At 40.8% G+C, this 16,649-nt stretch overlaps 2 long non-coding RNA genes across 2 annotated transcripts; one reads left to right on the top strand and one right to left on the bottom strand.

Moving 5' to 3' along the window:
* Nucleotides 1-2,878: 2,878 nt before the first annotated feature.
* On the bottom strand, nt 2,879-10,872 carry LOC123725139 (uncharacterized). Its single transcript, XR_006757526.2, has 2 exons — nt 6,658-10,872; nt 2,879-3,402 (listed from the first exon to the last, which is right to left on the bottom strand). It is a non-coding gene; the product is annotated as an uncharacterized LOC123725139 (long non-coding RNA).
* On the top strand, nt 2,982-14,863 carry LOC106562251 (uncharacterized). The gene is made up of 3 exons (XR_006757524.2): nt 2,982-3,070; nt 4,415-4,757; nt 13,688-14,863. It is a non-coding gene; the product is annotated as an uncharacterized LOC106562251 (long non-coding RNA).
* Nucleotides 14,864-16,649: the final 1,786 nt, after the last annotated feature.

The following is a 16,649-nucleotide window of genomic DNA, read 5'->3' as shown; positions in this document are numbered from 1 at the left end:
GCCTATAGACTAAGGATTCCAATAATAATATGACAGTAATAATAATAATAATAATAATCATATAATTTCATTATAATGATCATAGGTGACGTATGCAGTCCTTACCATAATAGACACAGGCTATTTTTCTGGAAAAGTCACTAGGCCTATAATAACGTACCTACTGCGTGCAAATACGATGCCAGTCGATGCAATTAAATCGCCTGTGATATGTTTTTACATGAATTGACCATCATTATTGTCATAAGATATGTAGTGGGATTGGAATGTTAAGGGTTGAAGATGGTGATGGTGTATGGGAGCAGAGCTATAGGCCTATAAATAGAACATTTCAATGTTAGCCAAGTCCTCCACTGGTTGAGAGTCTATTGATCGATTTACTCTAAAGTGACTCAGGATTTAATATGGCGATGATTTAAGTTCTGCAGAATTTAAGGATCTTTCACAAAAGGCGGGAAGCTGGTTGCACGTCCAGGCCAGGCTTGTAGGCCTATAGGCTAACATGCTAGTGATGTCACCATGCACGGGTCTATATCGGTGAGAATAGTTAGAGATGGAGAGATTAAAACCTTTCCCAGGGTCTTATTCATCGACCCCATGGCCTGCACATCAACTAATAATCAGAGATATTTCTATTGATGTCTATTGATGTAGGCCTATTTATTATTATTATCTTTTTGGGGGGAAGGGGGCACATTTATGGATACCAATTGGTGGTAGCAATATCGTTATTAGGCTAATTATTGCATTAACAAAATGTTTATTTTCCATGTTAGGTGGAACCCATACGATACTCTGGCAGTATGTACGAGAAGGAGTCGGTTGCTATCTTTGGTTATCTAGCTGTATGAGTGTTACTCGGCCGTCATAAAGCTAGCTAACCGAAAGTAGGAATGTCCTCCAAACCTGCGACTCGGACAGGAATAAATGGTGTCTGGGAGTAAAGACACATAACATAATTGATATGCAATTACAGGCCAATACCTCAGTGCCTTTCCGGTAAGTTATAACAATTTCCCCTAATCACTTATTATAAACATCTGTTGAAACACTTCTGAATTCCTCAAAACCTGCTACAACCCGAAATTATTTTTAATACGTTTTCATATTTAATTTAGAGAAGATATTCTCAAAATATAAGTAGGATCATCTTTATAGCATGCCTTTAAATGAAAAGTCAAAATTTTCTACAATCATGCTGTGAATTGAAGTGTATATTTGTCCCAGTTTTGTTTAGTATGCTTGGAGCTTGAATGATCTTTATATATTTATTTATTCCATCACGCAAAGCATATGGAGTGTTTTTGCCTAAAACATCTTCTAAAACGAAAAATACTTCATAAAAAGGCTTTTTTTCCAGTCAGAGGAATACATAACTTTATCCAGTCACATGAGTGAACTGTAACAATTGGTATTCAGGCCTGAATATGAATAAAGCTTTGTTGCATCAAAGTATCCATAGTTGATGCTGTATTCCTTATAGTTCTCACTGCATAAATCAGGTTTACGTACACGCAAACACATATGGAATTATGGTTTAATGAAATGGATTAAGATTTGTAGCTCATATTGATTTCATTCTTAAAAATGTGGAAACGTTTTAATTTTCCAGAAAATGGCCGATATTAGCCTTTATGACGTATTTAGGCCTACTGTAGACCAACGCCTATGAAAAAGACGGTCCTGATTAAGATGAGCTATGTAGGCTTTACCTAGCCCTTGCACTGAAATTCTGAAAAAGCGTAGGCTAATGATATCTTTCAGTCGATATTAAGTCAAGCGATCCATGTCATTACATAAACACATCATTTCAAAAATAGAAAAATGTAGTTGTGTTCTCACATTGAGTCGTGTTACCTAGAAAGGAAGAACACTTAAGATATTCATGGTTTTTGTAGATTTGAAATGCGTTATACCTCCCATGTGAGTCACACAATACTTTGACGCATTGTGTGCACACCTAATCGGCCCAAATTATTCAAGTGTCTCAATTTGGACTTTCTGCCTGGCCCTTCACGGTGCTATAGCTGTCCCTCAAAAGGCAACTTCTATAGCTTCTCTTGGAGAACCAAATCCGGGGATGGATTTTCATTCAACCAACAACTCCTCTCAGAGCCTACAGTGGCGCTCAATGGCTGGAGCGCGCTCCTGGCTAATTGGTTTGATTCAGTAAAGGAGGCTATACGGTGGATTTGTGAAACGTCCAAGCGAGCTTTTCCCACGACCGGACGGATCTCTCCATTCTAGTGTGTCACCAGACAATTTAGAATTTCCACTGGTCAACACAGTGACGTAGGGCCTACAAGTCGCTACTCTGATAATCTCGTCCTTAACCAAAACCGCATCCTCTTGACGTCTATTGTGAGCTTTACATTACCCAAGTGTAGGCCTTTACATTACCCAAGTGTAGCCCGATATCTACATTCCTCCTCAGGTCTTTTAATACTGAAAGTAGGCTAGTTGTTGATGATGGAAATGAACAACTACTATTAACTCACTTGATTTGAACACTTCATATTCTAATCAATCTCAATATATGTTTAAAATATCCATCTATTATTATTTATTGTACCCTTCACCTTTCTTCACTAACTGCATTCTGATTGTACCTCTACTATACTCAAAACAAAAGCCTTGTGTCCACCACCTCCAGCCTGCCTATCTGAATCTCCTCATCATTAACTGTAATGCAGGCTCTGGTCCATACAAGTCCCAACAAAGAAGAATGGAGACATTATCTAATTCAACCACACCTATCTCACCACTCAATTCTTCTCTAGGCCTAATCCATATAAACGTGTCCTTTGAATGTTGTAGAAGAACCCTTGGCATGACTATTCTATAACCCGACAATGATCAAATTAATTGTCGCTGAATGTTAGTGATGAGAATTCAAGCGTATTGTTTTAATGGATGTGTTTTTGCTTTTTTTTCACTATTGCATTGTATTGTATTTGGAAATGTCTTTGTTATTGTCAAAGGTTGATCCAGTGCCCTTGTCACTGCAGTGGCTGCCTGAGATACACACAGAAACTCTGCAGTGTGAACAGCACACGCTGTCTACTATATGGTAAGAAAGGTATACAGTACATGTGCATATTATATGGTAGAGTAACACCCAATGGCAGATCTAGAGAGGCATGATGAGAGGAGAGAATATGAGAGAGAGGTTGAAAACAGAACATGAACATGAACCAATGGGGGTGTGAATGACAGGTGCTCGGATGCAGCTCTGTGCCTCTTGGCTTCATGTTTCTCTATGCCTCCATGGGAGCCTTGGTGGAGATGAAGATGGGTAAAAGCTCCAGTATGTTCCTGGTTTGTGCTGGTGGCAGTGTGACCCAGATCTGAGCCTGCTCCCTGTAGTCGTCAGGTTCTGACGCTGCTGCCTTCAGCTTTGTACTACAGAAAGAAGGAAAGAGCAGAGGAGTAAAGGAGGGAAAACGCTGAAACTTCAGCATCTGCTTCATCCACTTCTTTCCTCTGAATCCATTCTGTTTACAAAGAGGCTGTCTGCCTGTTTCATCTCATCTGGGTTTTGTTTTCCCGACCAGGCACCCACCCACCACCCACGTTCCTCACTGATCTTCAAAAATGCATTCTCCCTGAAGATGGAGGAACTACAGTCTCCATCTCCCACTCCCTCTCATTCTCTGCTTTTATAGGCTAATCATAGAATAACCTCCTTTATGGACGCTAAATTCATTTGACTTGCCACAGTACCAATCAGATTGCTCTTCTGAGTACATCTTACAGCCTGAAACTATATTTCCTCCTTTTATTCACGAAGGCATAGATTAGAACGCTAAAATAGAAATTAGTATTACGAGTGTCTTTTACATCAATTTACTCATGAATCTTTTTTTGTGAAATAAATAAGTACTGATGAACTAGTGCGCTCTTTGCATCAGACCATATGCTAAACGGGACAACGCACCACAACAAAGCATTTTTTGCTGGCAAGATCTAGGGTGGCTGGCGGGTAATGTTTTTTCTCCCCGGCATCTAACCACTCTCTGACGAGCTGGCAACCCCTTTAATTAATTAATGATGTTGAGAGCGGCTCGTTCTCTATTGTCTCTAATACACTGATCCTCTCCCACGGTCTGAAACGACAGCCGGCTCACATACACACTAAAGCAACATTGCAGCCACTATGGGTAGCACAAAGCCAGTGCAATATATGCCATACAGCCTACTGTACACCATTGCTTGAGTCAAATAACCAGACTGTACTCTATTAGGATTACTATCAAAAGCTTCACCCAGAGTCTAGTACCTTGTAGTGGTGTGACTGTGTCGGATACAAAGGAATTACAGTTTCTGTCCTTTTATTTCCCTAAAGACAGATTATGTGGTAGTTGCCATGGCAGTGATAAAAGGGGGTCTGTTTTGTGCTTTATTTCCTCCACAGTGACTGCCAGCCATTCACACCAGGTCTGGATTGAGCGAGGGGAAAGTGGCACAGTCGTCACAAAAAAAGGAAAAAGCAGGAGGGGAAGAAAAAGGCCAACCCCCTTGTCCCTCTTCCCTTAAATCTCCATCACCGGAAGCCTTTGGTGCCATCTGTGCCCCCGGAGAAAAGGACGGGCGAGATGCCTCCACCCTGTGCCAACGGGGACAAAGGAGCTGCCAGTTAGAGCGGCCCCCCTCGCAGGCAGCCAGAGGACTCTGTGTGACTGACTGGGGCTGAGCTACGGAAGCCATCTTGATGGAGAGTCTTGCTGCTGCTCCTAAAATGGCTGTGTTGGCATGAGGTAGGGCTGGCTGCACCATTGGTTCTATCAGGCTTTTATCCATCAGTCCCCTCATCAGTAGGCTAGCCTCTGTCAGCCCTCATCTTACCCTCTCCAGTCTGAACTGGCTAACGAGTGTGGCAGGGCTTAGGAGATATTAAATAAATGAACGCTTGTAGGCTAGAGAAAAAGCAGCCCCATCCATTACTGTTTAGATGTTAACGAGGCATTGCATTAACGAACTGACAATAGCCTTGTATGAATGTTTGATTGTCATGTGCGTTCAGCACACATGGCAACAAACAAGCAGTTATCTTTTTTTTTTACAATACACCACATTAAATAGACGTATTTCCATATGAATAAATATTTATCTCTTAAATAATCCTAATTTTGAACATATATCTTTCTCTCTCTCTCTCTCTCTCACACACACACACACACACACACACACACACACACACACACACACACACACACACACACACACACACACACACACACACACACACACACACACACACACAATCCTTGCACTCTCAGGTTACATAAATCTGGTCATGTGAGATGATGATGACGTCCTTGTGGCCTTCAGCCACAGAGCAGAGCTAGCTCACTCTTTCTTTAGTCATTACACCTTCAATCTGTCTCAAACCTACAATCAACCCTCACATCTCAAACCGCTGTTTGTCTCATACATACATCTTACATATGTGTCTCACATCTAAACCCACTGCTTTCTCATACTTAGCTTACAACTTCTGTCTCACTCGCGATACGTCTATGGTGTATGCATTCATACCTCATACTATAATGTGTCTAATACCTACGTACATCTTCTGTGTTTCACGACTATTGTACATCATTTGCACATTCATATGCACCCTACCAGATGTCTTCGAGCTACAATTGTTCCTGTATATACTGTAATCTCAAAGATCTGGATATTGCTTACGTTGCACATGGAATTACATAATACAAAGTGATAGGCCTTTTCATTTTCCATCATTGCACCTCATTGTTTACTTCCACTCTTGGTCACTTTGTCTACTTGATATTAAGCTAAAAACTATTCAAAAAAAGAACAAATGTGCACAGGGGGTGACTCATTTAGCCCAAATTAGTTTCAGTCATTTCAGATGTTGTCTTTATGTATAACAGAGATTAACTACAGTTTATATATCCTTATTATCAGCACTTTTTTATTTATTTACATCTGTCATAAAAAATGTGCATATTCACAAAATAAGACAACAGCAACTATGATTGTATCTGTGTGTTTATCATAGAGAGGGAAACACGATTGACAGTACTGTAGGCTAGGCCTACCAGTCATGTTGGATGGTGTACTGTACGACATGTTCTGTTTATATTATCATCTGGGTTATGGTGAAGACTATAATTGCAGTAGGATTTTTTCATAGCTTTAAATTATCAGTCAATATAACAGGGCAAATGTATTTCTATACAATATATTTTTATACACTATAGATGTTTCTATAGTAGTTTGAGAGGACATAGGTATTGAAGTTTACCGTATAGGCACCTCACCTTGAACTGAAAATATGTCTCTTGGTCACAGTACTGGATGAAATGATTCTAATGATCAGAGCAGGTCATTGCTTTCATTGCACAGACTGCTGTTGCTATGCAACTTAGAAATTACACGTTGAGACAATTAGCTGGACAATTATGTTAACAAGCTAGGAATATGAATATGGCATGATAAATGAAAAAAGGGTAGGCTACCTAATGTAGGTTATGTGGTTGATATAACGTTAAACTGCATTTCACAAAGTCTAATATTACACAGACTGCAATGCAATATTAAATGTATGTAATCTCACAATGTACTGAAAATATTTGATATCGAAAATAAATAATCATATTCTTCTGAACAAGGAATTATTCGCATACTCACTGAAGGTAGGACCTTGTCTGCCTATTTAGAAACCGATGTCCAACACAAACCCGATGCAAAGCACGACCTTGAGATAGGATCATTTGCAATAGAAAACCACAAATAAACGCTAATATTTATAAAAAATACTTTACATACGGCCTACTTCATCCATCACTATTAAAGACCACATATTTGTAAGGAAGAAAACACCAAAATATAGCCTGTTGCTGAATCATTGGCTTTACAGAGATAACAAATAAAGGAAACAATGATGCAACTGCAGCGGTTAATGAAGAGCACCAGACAAGCTCTGTATATTAACATAATTGCATAGAAACGAGGAGAGAGCCCTCTTTAAAGGCACAGCAGCACATTAGAGGCGCGGGCTGCAGCCTTGTATGCGCGTGGGGTTTAGCTGCACGAGACACGCGACAGCAAAGTGGAAGATGTGGGATACATTTTTGCCAAATGTAAAAATATCCAGTTTAACCGAATATCCCTTAAATCCTGAAGTCCCTTTACTGTAACTAATGAAATGTAAAAGCCAGTGTAGATCATCCCTTACAGTGGGGTATCTTTTTATGAAGCCTTTATGGCAGCCATACAAAACCACACCAGATACAAAGAGAGAGTGACTTATAATACATATAGACTAATGCCTCATATATGTTAAATATAATGTCAATTGTTAAACTATGATTTCATTTAATTACAAAAAAAATAGGTCTATAGACACGTACCACCTAATATGTTATATTATGTTTCTATGAGATTTTGATTTAGGGATAATACCCCACTAAATCATGTAGGGAAATAGCATTCATTTGGAGCAACATTAATTCATATCCCCAAAAATGTATGCTTAATTGTTTGTACACAAAAAATAAGATCACAATGCTTGTTGAGTGATTATACATCTTACATGCATTGGATGAAAGATCTACAGTAGCCTAGCCTACCCATACTCGCATGTATTCATCATGGGATGATAAATGATTAACCACTATGTATTTTACTACAATCAAAGATTACTGTAGCTTTAACATAACAAAGAAAAAAATGTGCCTTTATTATGATGAAGGAAATCCACTATGCCTTTAATACAACAAAGGACAACTGTGCCTTTAATGCCCAAGCAAGCTTTAATTAGACTAGCAGTCTCTCCACGGGGGGGAGGGGCCTCCTCATACCTGATTTGCATATTCTCAAGGCCTCCATCGCAGATGTGTCACTGTGTAGAATACAGGGATGGGCAGATATAAAGAAGCTTACTGGAAGAAGCAAAGGACTAGCTCTACACACAATGTGTAAATTAAACCTACGATCAGTTGTAGGGAATCTCATAATGAATAGCATTTGATGTAAATATGATGATAAGTGTGTGTGTGTGTGTGTGTGTGTGTGTGTGTGTGTGTGTGTGTGTGTGTGTGTGTGTGTGTGTGTGTGTGTGTGCCTATGACATTGAATATAATTTGTTAAGTCTATTCCTGTGTTTGAATACTATCACATCTGGCTTGTATCAATTAATTAATAATTTCCACTATGTGGATTAGGTGCCATAGCAACTATTCTCACAGAGCACGGATGTGAGTCATTTTGCATTCATGTGAGAGAAAGTTCTTACAGTGATAATTTTCCACCATATATCTGTCATAAAATTCTCATATACTGAATATTCTACTTTCAACACATGAATGCATATAAAAAGACTGTTCCGTTTCAGACTGACTGTGGGACTAAAATAGACGTATTTTGATCCTGATGCTTCATGTCCCATTTACTCAGAGACAGTGGACTTGTATATGGATGATTCTTACTACTAATTGGGGGGTGATATAGAGAATGCTCTGTCTATAATCCTCCTGGTTGACAGGTTTAAAGGTTATGAAATCTGTAAACATGACTGATCTCTTTGTTTTCATTGGGTGGATTGATTTCATATGGCCTAGTTCCCCGTTAATGAAGAAGACTATTGCTGTTACAGTAGTCTACATGCATATCTCCCCATTCTCTTTAACCCTGATTGTTAACGCTGGACACAGTGAATTATTTGGTGGTGATGTGGTGGGAGCCAGTGGTACAGTATGTAATCAGTGGTTTGTCAGTGAATGCAGTAGCATTGGAATCTAATTCAGGACCTAGGACAGCACCAGGTTAAGGCAGATGTTTTTACTGTAATGACTGCTGATGTTGCATTCTGCATGCACATGTGCCGAGTAGATGCACGTTTTCATTAGACATTGGCTGTGTGAACCAAAATACGTTGATTTGAACAACTAGCTCTCACAGTCTCACGTCAGAATTAGACGTTCATCCATGTTTCTCAAACCTCACATTTCCAAGTGTTTAAGGTTAAGTTTAGGCATTAGCTCCACATTTTTAAGGTTAGGGTTAAGTTTAGGCACTACTGTAACTCCAAAATCTTAAGGTTAGGCGTTAACTCCGAATTATTAAGTTAAGGTTTAAGGTTTGGGATAGGTTTAAAACAAAAATCTCAAAAACATCTTTCTATCGCTGAATTAGAACATGCAACGTTAAGCCCATCCTCCATCCTGTCCACAACACCCTAGCAAAACCCAAACCTATTTGACTGTAAAAGCACTCACTGTTGCCTCTGGTGGCCGGTTTCCACATCATCTCCCGATGTCCTCAGACATGGATGGAAGTCTAATATTAACTTGTATCACGAGTGACCTGGCTGGATTTAAATGTGTTCTATAAGAGCATGGGACAATGCTATCTTTCCGCAATGTGACTAATTCCACATTGTAGGGTGCCCATAGACATGGAAGTCTGAAATGCACACGTGAACAGAAAGACACACATGCATGCAGGCACACACATGCGCACACACACACACACACACACACACACACACACACACACACACACACACACACACACACACACACACACACACACACACACACACACACACGTACAAAACAACCATACAGATTCCTGTTAAATGTTTCTTTTAGCCCCTGGCACTGGGGAACAGAGCAGAGAGCAACAGAGAGCTGTGATCTTTGAGCCTGGGCTGCAGGGCTGCAGGGCTGCAGGTCGGTGTAGTGTACTGTGTACTGCAGCTGTCTGTCTGTAGCTAGTCTGCCTGTTGGTAAACAGTAGATGGAGTCCACATTATCATTCTGCTCCTGGCTCCCCTCCACAATGACTGCTTTGTGAGGAGAGCTCTTGACGGAGGTCCACCACCCCTCTTTCCCACCATTGTGTGGGTGGGTGCTGCAGGAGACACAGGGGGTAATGGGGTGGGAAAGACGCTCCAGACCAGACACTGCCAGATGCCTGCATTAGCGCCAAAACCATGAGAGTGCCCCCTAGAAAAGCAGCCCCTCTCCCCCCGTTTTTCTATGTATTTATGTCTGTGTGTGTTAGTAAATGTGTCTCAGTGTGTCTCAGTGTGTGTGTGTGTGTGTGTGTGTGTGTGTGTGTGTGTGTGTTTGCACAAATTATCAAATTAGTTTAAAGCCCTAAATTAGCTATTTTTTAAATGATGTTGCACTGTTAAAATAATAACTTAAAGGATAATCAGAGGCATGTGTTTAAAATATAATTCATAGTTACAATGTTGGAAAACCTAAACGTATCTTAACTCACTGAGTACGCTGGGGGTTACTGTCCCCCTGCTTCAACTACCTTGTGTCTATAACAGCCAGCATATTAATGGTTGTTTATGGGAGAACAATTCTCAATAATTCACAGATGTAAAATCTTTACAGAATCTTAGGATTTAAAAAAGCATAAATTTGTTAGTATGGATGAACAAATTGGCATTGAGAATGTTCTGTTACATTTGAGCTGGGTGGAAGACTGTGTTCCCGATTCCCCTTCTGCCACAGACAGGCTATTAATTAAACGACAATCACAATATATTACCCTGTAAAAGGAGGCAGCCAGAGGGAAAATGAGAGAGAAAGGAGGGAGAGAAGTTTTTTTTTACCAAGGGGCAGACAACAGTATTTCACAGCACGGCATTCAGACAATGATAATAGGTGATAATGTATGCAGGAACAATGGAATGAGAGGTAAACAAAAGTAATGACAGAGAATGTGAGAGGGATAGCACAGAAGAGCTCACTTAAATATCACGTTTGAAACAGTTGTAATGAGAGAGAAATGATGTTTGAGCGTTAACAGGCTTATCCATTCAGAATGTAACGTGGTGGGGAGGATGTGTGTGTGTGTGTGTGTGTGTGTGTGTGTGTGTGTGTGTGTGTGGTGTGTGTGTGTGTGTGTGTGTGTGTGTGTGTGTGTGTGTGTGTGTGTGTGTGTGTGTGTGTGTGTGTGTGTGTGCATAGTATCTGTGTGTTTTTATGCACTTATTAACACTTTTGTGTGTTTATATGTGTGTGTGGACAGTCAGTGTGTGTGTTGGGGGAGGGACTGTACTGTCTGCCTCTGTGTGTCTGTCTGTGTTTCCATGTGGCAGAGGCTGCAGCTGGCATATTAATAGACAGGGTGAACAGGGGTCTGAGAGCTGTCTGGAACCACCTTGTATTATCCCACTAAGGAGCTCAATCTGAATCAAATGCAAGATACCGATCATACTTGGGTTATGACTAGAAAATGAGTTCTTTCTTTTCAGAGTGTTACCGTAGCTCTATTCTACCATTTCTCATGAGGTCAAGTGGGCTGTTAGAGGATGGGTTAACAATAAGAATAGAATGATGGCTGTGAATGCTTCTGTAACACTTCCACTGAACACCTAAAGCTGTGGTTCCCAAATCCCACATTGTACTGTGACTGACTGTAGCTGAAGCCTTGTGGATTTTATCAAGACCCCCCCTGCTAAACACAACCAATGAATCTAGACCGTTTTTTTCATCATGATCCAGGCAGAATTAGCAACTGACTGGTGGGTTCAGACCCATGTAGACAAACACATTTAAGTAATCTTCCATCACATTCAATGTTATAACCTGTCCATAAAAGGGACTAAATCACACACCCTGCTCTGAGCTTTGTCTAAAGATTGTATGTTTTACACTCCCTCTCCTCTCCCCCTGTGAGGATACCTCAGCTGCGATCTCGTCTTAATCTGGGGATAAACGCGATTATCCCACCAAGGGTTGTTCTCAGCTTTGTAACGGCAACAGGGGACCTTTCACATCTCTTTTCTTCCCATGGCCCAGTGGCCATAAACAGCCTGGACCCCAGACATGGGCCTGCCTCAGCTTACAGGCATTAGTATGGAGACAGCGGCCATAACAGCCCTAGCTAAAGGCTATGGTGTATTCACCAAATGCGGGCAACCAATTGGTCAACCAAACAAGTTTTAATGACCACTTCATCATAAATGTTAGCAAGGCATTTTGTATCAATTTATTGTGGGATCATTTAGAAAAAGGTTAAGGAAATGTATCACTAGATAGTCTGCACCTCCATTGTACTGCTTGTATCTCTCTATCTGCCCATCACTCACACGGCCTGTGAACATTTCAGGCTGTCTGTCAAGTTCAAGTTCACAGCGGTGGGAATGTCTAGACTCTGATTCACATTCAGTACTTCTTCATCTACTTTTGTCAACACCCCCTCCCATCCTCTCCCCTGATGGTCGTGTCCAAGGCAGGCTGGAGGAGCCCAGTGTTCCGTGGTGTTTCCGTGGCGTTGCTATGACAGAGGGGCTGCAGCGTTGTTATGGTAGCAGGCCTGGCGGGCCCAGCTATGTGCTGGTGAAAGGGACAGCCTGTCAGAAAGTGTGTGAGTAGTCCCTTAGGTCCCCCTTACAGCTGGGCAAAGGCACCCTGTCCCCCCACTCTGGTCCCCTCTTGTCCCCCTCCCGTCCCCCTCCTGTCCCCTAGCACACAGCCCAGAGCCTGGGAACACAGCGACACAGAGAACATTTTATATTCATCAGTCTCCCCTCTCTCCCTCCCTCCATCACTCACTCCTTACCTCCCTGTCTCTTTCACTCTCCCTCCATCTTTCTCCCATCCCATCTTTCTCTCCTATGCATCCCTCCCTCCCTCTCTGGGACAGTAGAAGCAGGACCCTGTCATCTGTCTGCCTCTACCTACCCTACTAACTGGGAGCTCATCCAGTCAGGTTGGGGCTTTCGAATACAAATGGCCTGGAATGGCGCTAAAGACTTTGAGTGGGAACACTGGGGGCTATGTGTATTTGGACATTTTAAATGAACCTGAGTGTGTGTGTGTGTGTTTTGTTGAGGTCTCATTCAGGACTGAGGACGAGTATTGAGCATAAAAGGCTGATGATTTGCATAAGCTGCATGCTGTCTGAGGGTTTGGAGGGGGGGGGGGAGAGCCACAGAGAAAAAAATATATGAGAGAACATAAAAAAGAAAGAGGGAGAGATCCTGCATTGTGGAGGAAGAGAAAAAAGAGGGGGCTTGAATAAGGGAGAGGGTGAAAAATGGACAGAGAAAGGGTCTGGCCAAGTCCCCCAGTGGGATTAAATTGTCCAGAAACCTCTCTATATATAATTTGGTGAAATTGGTAATGGTGCGGGTAGACTGCCCCTGTGTATATTCAAAACTTGATGAGAGGCTGCTAGATTTGTCTTAGTTGTTAAGCTGATGACAGTTAAGGATGAAGCAATAAACACAGTTATCAGAAAACTTCAATATCCCACATGAATTCACAATGATTCTTTGTATTGGTAAAATCTGTCCTTTCCTGTTTCTGTCCACTCTGGAATTGCTTTGCACATACTGTAACACAATTATCCTTATTTCATAACATTTCTATTGGCGTACTCCAAGTACCGAAACTGGTGTTAATGTGTTTTGAATAATCTAATGTAGAAATAGATGGAAGACTGTACATCCACATTTATTTTTTAACCAATCAGTCACTGACTGACATATTCCCTGCTCCCAGACTAGATTCCATCAAGCATCAAGCATCAAGCATCAAGGCCAAGATCATTGTCATCCCTCCATCTTACTGTGACCTAAAACAATACTGGTCACTGTTTACAGTTAGCCAATGCGCTGTGTTCTGGGTTCCTGTGTTAAGCAATGTGACATGGGTGACTTACATGTTGTTTTTGATCTCTGTGCCTCCAGGTCCTGCTGGTGTTGACAACCTCCAGAGGAAGCCTCTTCCACCAGCCCTGAGCCCTTGGCCCTGAGTCCTGGGCCCTGAGTCCTGGGCCCTGAGTCCTGGGCCCTGGGCCCTGGCAGTCGGTCTAGAAGCACCAATGGGAATAGCATATCAGATCCCAGGATGTCATGCAAGGCCTTCCTCATTGGCATCCTCTCCAGTCAAACACTGAGAAATGAGGGCACTGAAGAATCCCCCCTAAAGTTAATGTTTGGATAGATTTACTGTAAGGACAATGTTTGGAGTTATTTGAAGACATTGCTTGCAGGAGTTGCACATGGATTATCTGCAGATATATTGCACTTGGGTAATCAATGTTCCCCAGCTGAGAGTGAGTGTATAGTTTCAACATCATTTTTAACATTACAGCAAAATGTAAAACAATGTGTGTATGATGTTAAATCAAAAGGGATGTGATCAACTTGTGTTCATTCCTTAATTTAAGGACGTGTGTGTGTGTGTGTGTGTGTGTGTGTGTGTGTGTGTGTGTGTGTGTGTGTGTGTGTGTGTGTGTGTGTGTGTGTGTGTGTGTGTGTGTGTGTGTGGTTTGGTCCCTATTGTACTCTGTAGAGTACTCTGGAGTGTACTGGGCTTCAGAGAAGCACTACAGTGCCCTAATGTGTGGGCTGTTTACAAGAGAAGCTCTCTGGATGTCTATCCTCTGTCATGTGCAATTAGTTACTTTATGAATAGAACTGACTACTCTATGCAAATAAATGTGAATGACTCACCCTCTGGCTGTATTGCAAATGTTGTTTAATGTTTGACTGTCACAGTGAAAAGAAAGACATTGTTTGGTGAAGATTCCATCCATTTACTGTATATCCATCAAATGCTGCATTTTTCCTATTACAAATATTATCTGCATGTGTTCATAGTGATCAGGGAATGTTCAACATGAAATGTGTTGGATACATTATTGAAGCAGTCAGATTAATAGCCGTCTCATTGCCTGATTATTACTATTATCCTTATTCAGAGAGATAGACAGTACATACCTGCAGTAAAGAAAGGGACACATACTTGTACACTAACATCATGCAAAGCATGTTTTTGTAATTGAGTTCTGACTTGTCATGACTTCTGTGCTGTTGAATTGAATGTGTATACAGAATAAATAATTCAACAGATGTCTAAAAGATTCAAGTGTTTTTTATTGGAAATACAGAAATGATTGATATTGAAGTTTATATGTCTGCATTTAGACAGGCAGCCCAATTCTGATTTTTTTTAACCAATCACATCGGATCATTTCACATCAGATCTTTTTCAGAGATTATCTGATTGGTTAAAAGACTAATATGTGAAAAACAGATCAGAATTGGGCTGCCTGTCTAAACGCAGCCTAGAGACACAGACTGAGAACTACAGTGTGTTGCTCTTAAAGACAGTATGTGTATCAGCACCTTGGAAAGCACACAACAATAGAAAGCTGATGGTGGATCTTCTATTTACCAGATGAGTGTGAATATTATGCAACTAATCACCTTATTTTGAAATGTGAATACAGGCCTACAACCGTTTAGACACAAACAGATCGTCCTCATTAAGTCTTCTGAAGTAGCCTAAAATAAATGAAAAGTAGCCTACCAAGTAGCCTTCTAAGCTCTCAGGTTTGTTGGTCTTTGATCGGTAACTGCTTCATATACATTTTTTGCATATGCATTATGAGTGACAGATGACACGTAATTGTTGAGAAACATTGAACATATCCTAAAATGATTCTGCAGAAACCTAATAAGGCACGCGCTGAGAGAAATGAAGTCATGCTAATGGATTGGACGAAATCTAAAGTGCAAAGGCATAATAACATGCAAAGAAAATAGACGTGAATCAAAAAAGAGAAACAGTGAGTTTAGAAGTTGAGAGAGCCGATTGAGACACAGCGATGCAGAAGTAGCGATACAGACATGCCCCTGCAGAAGTTTCTCTCCTTGAGCTAACTCCCTCTCCCTCAGAAGGCGTTGTTGTTTTGAACATTTAATTGCTCTTTAAATTCGATAGAGTATCGCCAATCACTCGCCATTTGACTTCAGACTGGATAGCACAGACTCGTCGACTCAAAACCAGCAACTCGTCTTTCCCCTCAAAGATGCTTCATCGTGGATTGACCGCAGAAAAAAGAATCCGAAAATCAAATACATTTTACCCGAATTAATAGGCTAGGCCTACATCTGAATTTTAGATTTTAAAAACATCACGAATTATTGCTTTCATAATGCCTGTGATTAAGGTAAGCAGATAATTATTACATTTTGTGTACTGCTTAACCAGTCTGTAAAGCAGATCATGTATCTGACAACTAATTTACTGCTATGTCTTCTCTGCATTATTAGTCGGGTCCACGTTGGGAATCATTTGCATAGGTCACTGACATTTGGAAATAGATTGACCAGAAACACACTCCAATCGAACGTTTAGTTGATGCCAAAATACCTCAAGGGATTTCTGATTCAAAATAGGTCCAATACGGTTATCAAAAGTTATATTTTCTTTCCGACCATTCCAACTGAAGTCGTTTTAGTTTGCCCATAGATAGGCTGGCAACTTAGCTTGATGTCATGGGCCACCTATCTCTGACACCTTTTTAATGAAACATTCAAATCTAGCCTATACAAATTAACGGTATAAGAATAGAATGTCGATACATCTTTATTAATCGTTAATTAGCTTAGATTTCTAGAGTGCCTACAGTAGAACATCTCAAAAGAATACGTACTTGTAACATTTTGCCTCCATGTATTAGTGCTTCAGATACCCTATACGTGAACACTATACTAGCTTTACATTCTAGTCAGTTGAGTTAACTTCTTTAATTGCAGATACAATAGCCTACAATAAAAAGCTTATGTATTGCTTTACATACGGTCAAACAAAGGTTATGGTTCAAATAGAATATTGTTTATTGCACGTTCTTTTGTCGGT

This window comes from Salmo salar, chromosome 11 (genome assembly GCF_965601325.2).
Source record: "Salmo salar chromosome 11, fSalSal1, whole genome shotgun sequence".
In the NCBI taxonomy this organism is placed as follows: Eukaryota; Metazoa; Chordata; class Actinopteri; order Salmoniformes; family Salmonidae; genus Salmo; species Salmo salar.
This window is presented reverse-complemented; position numbering and strand designations above follow the sequence as displayed.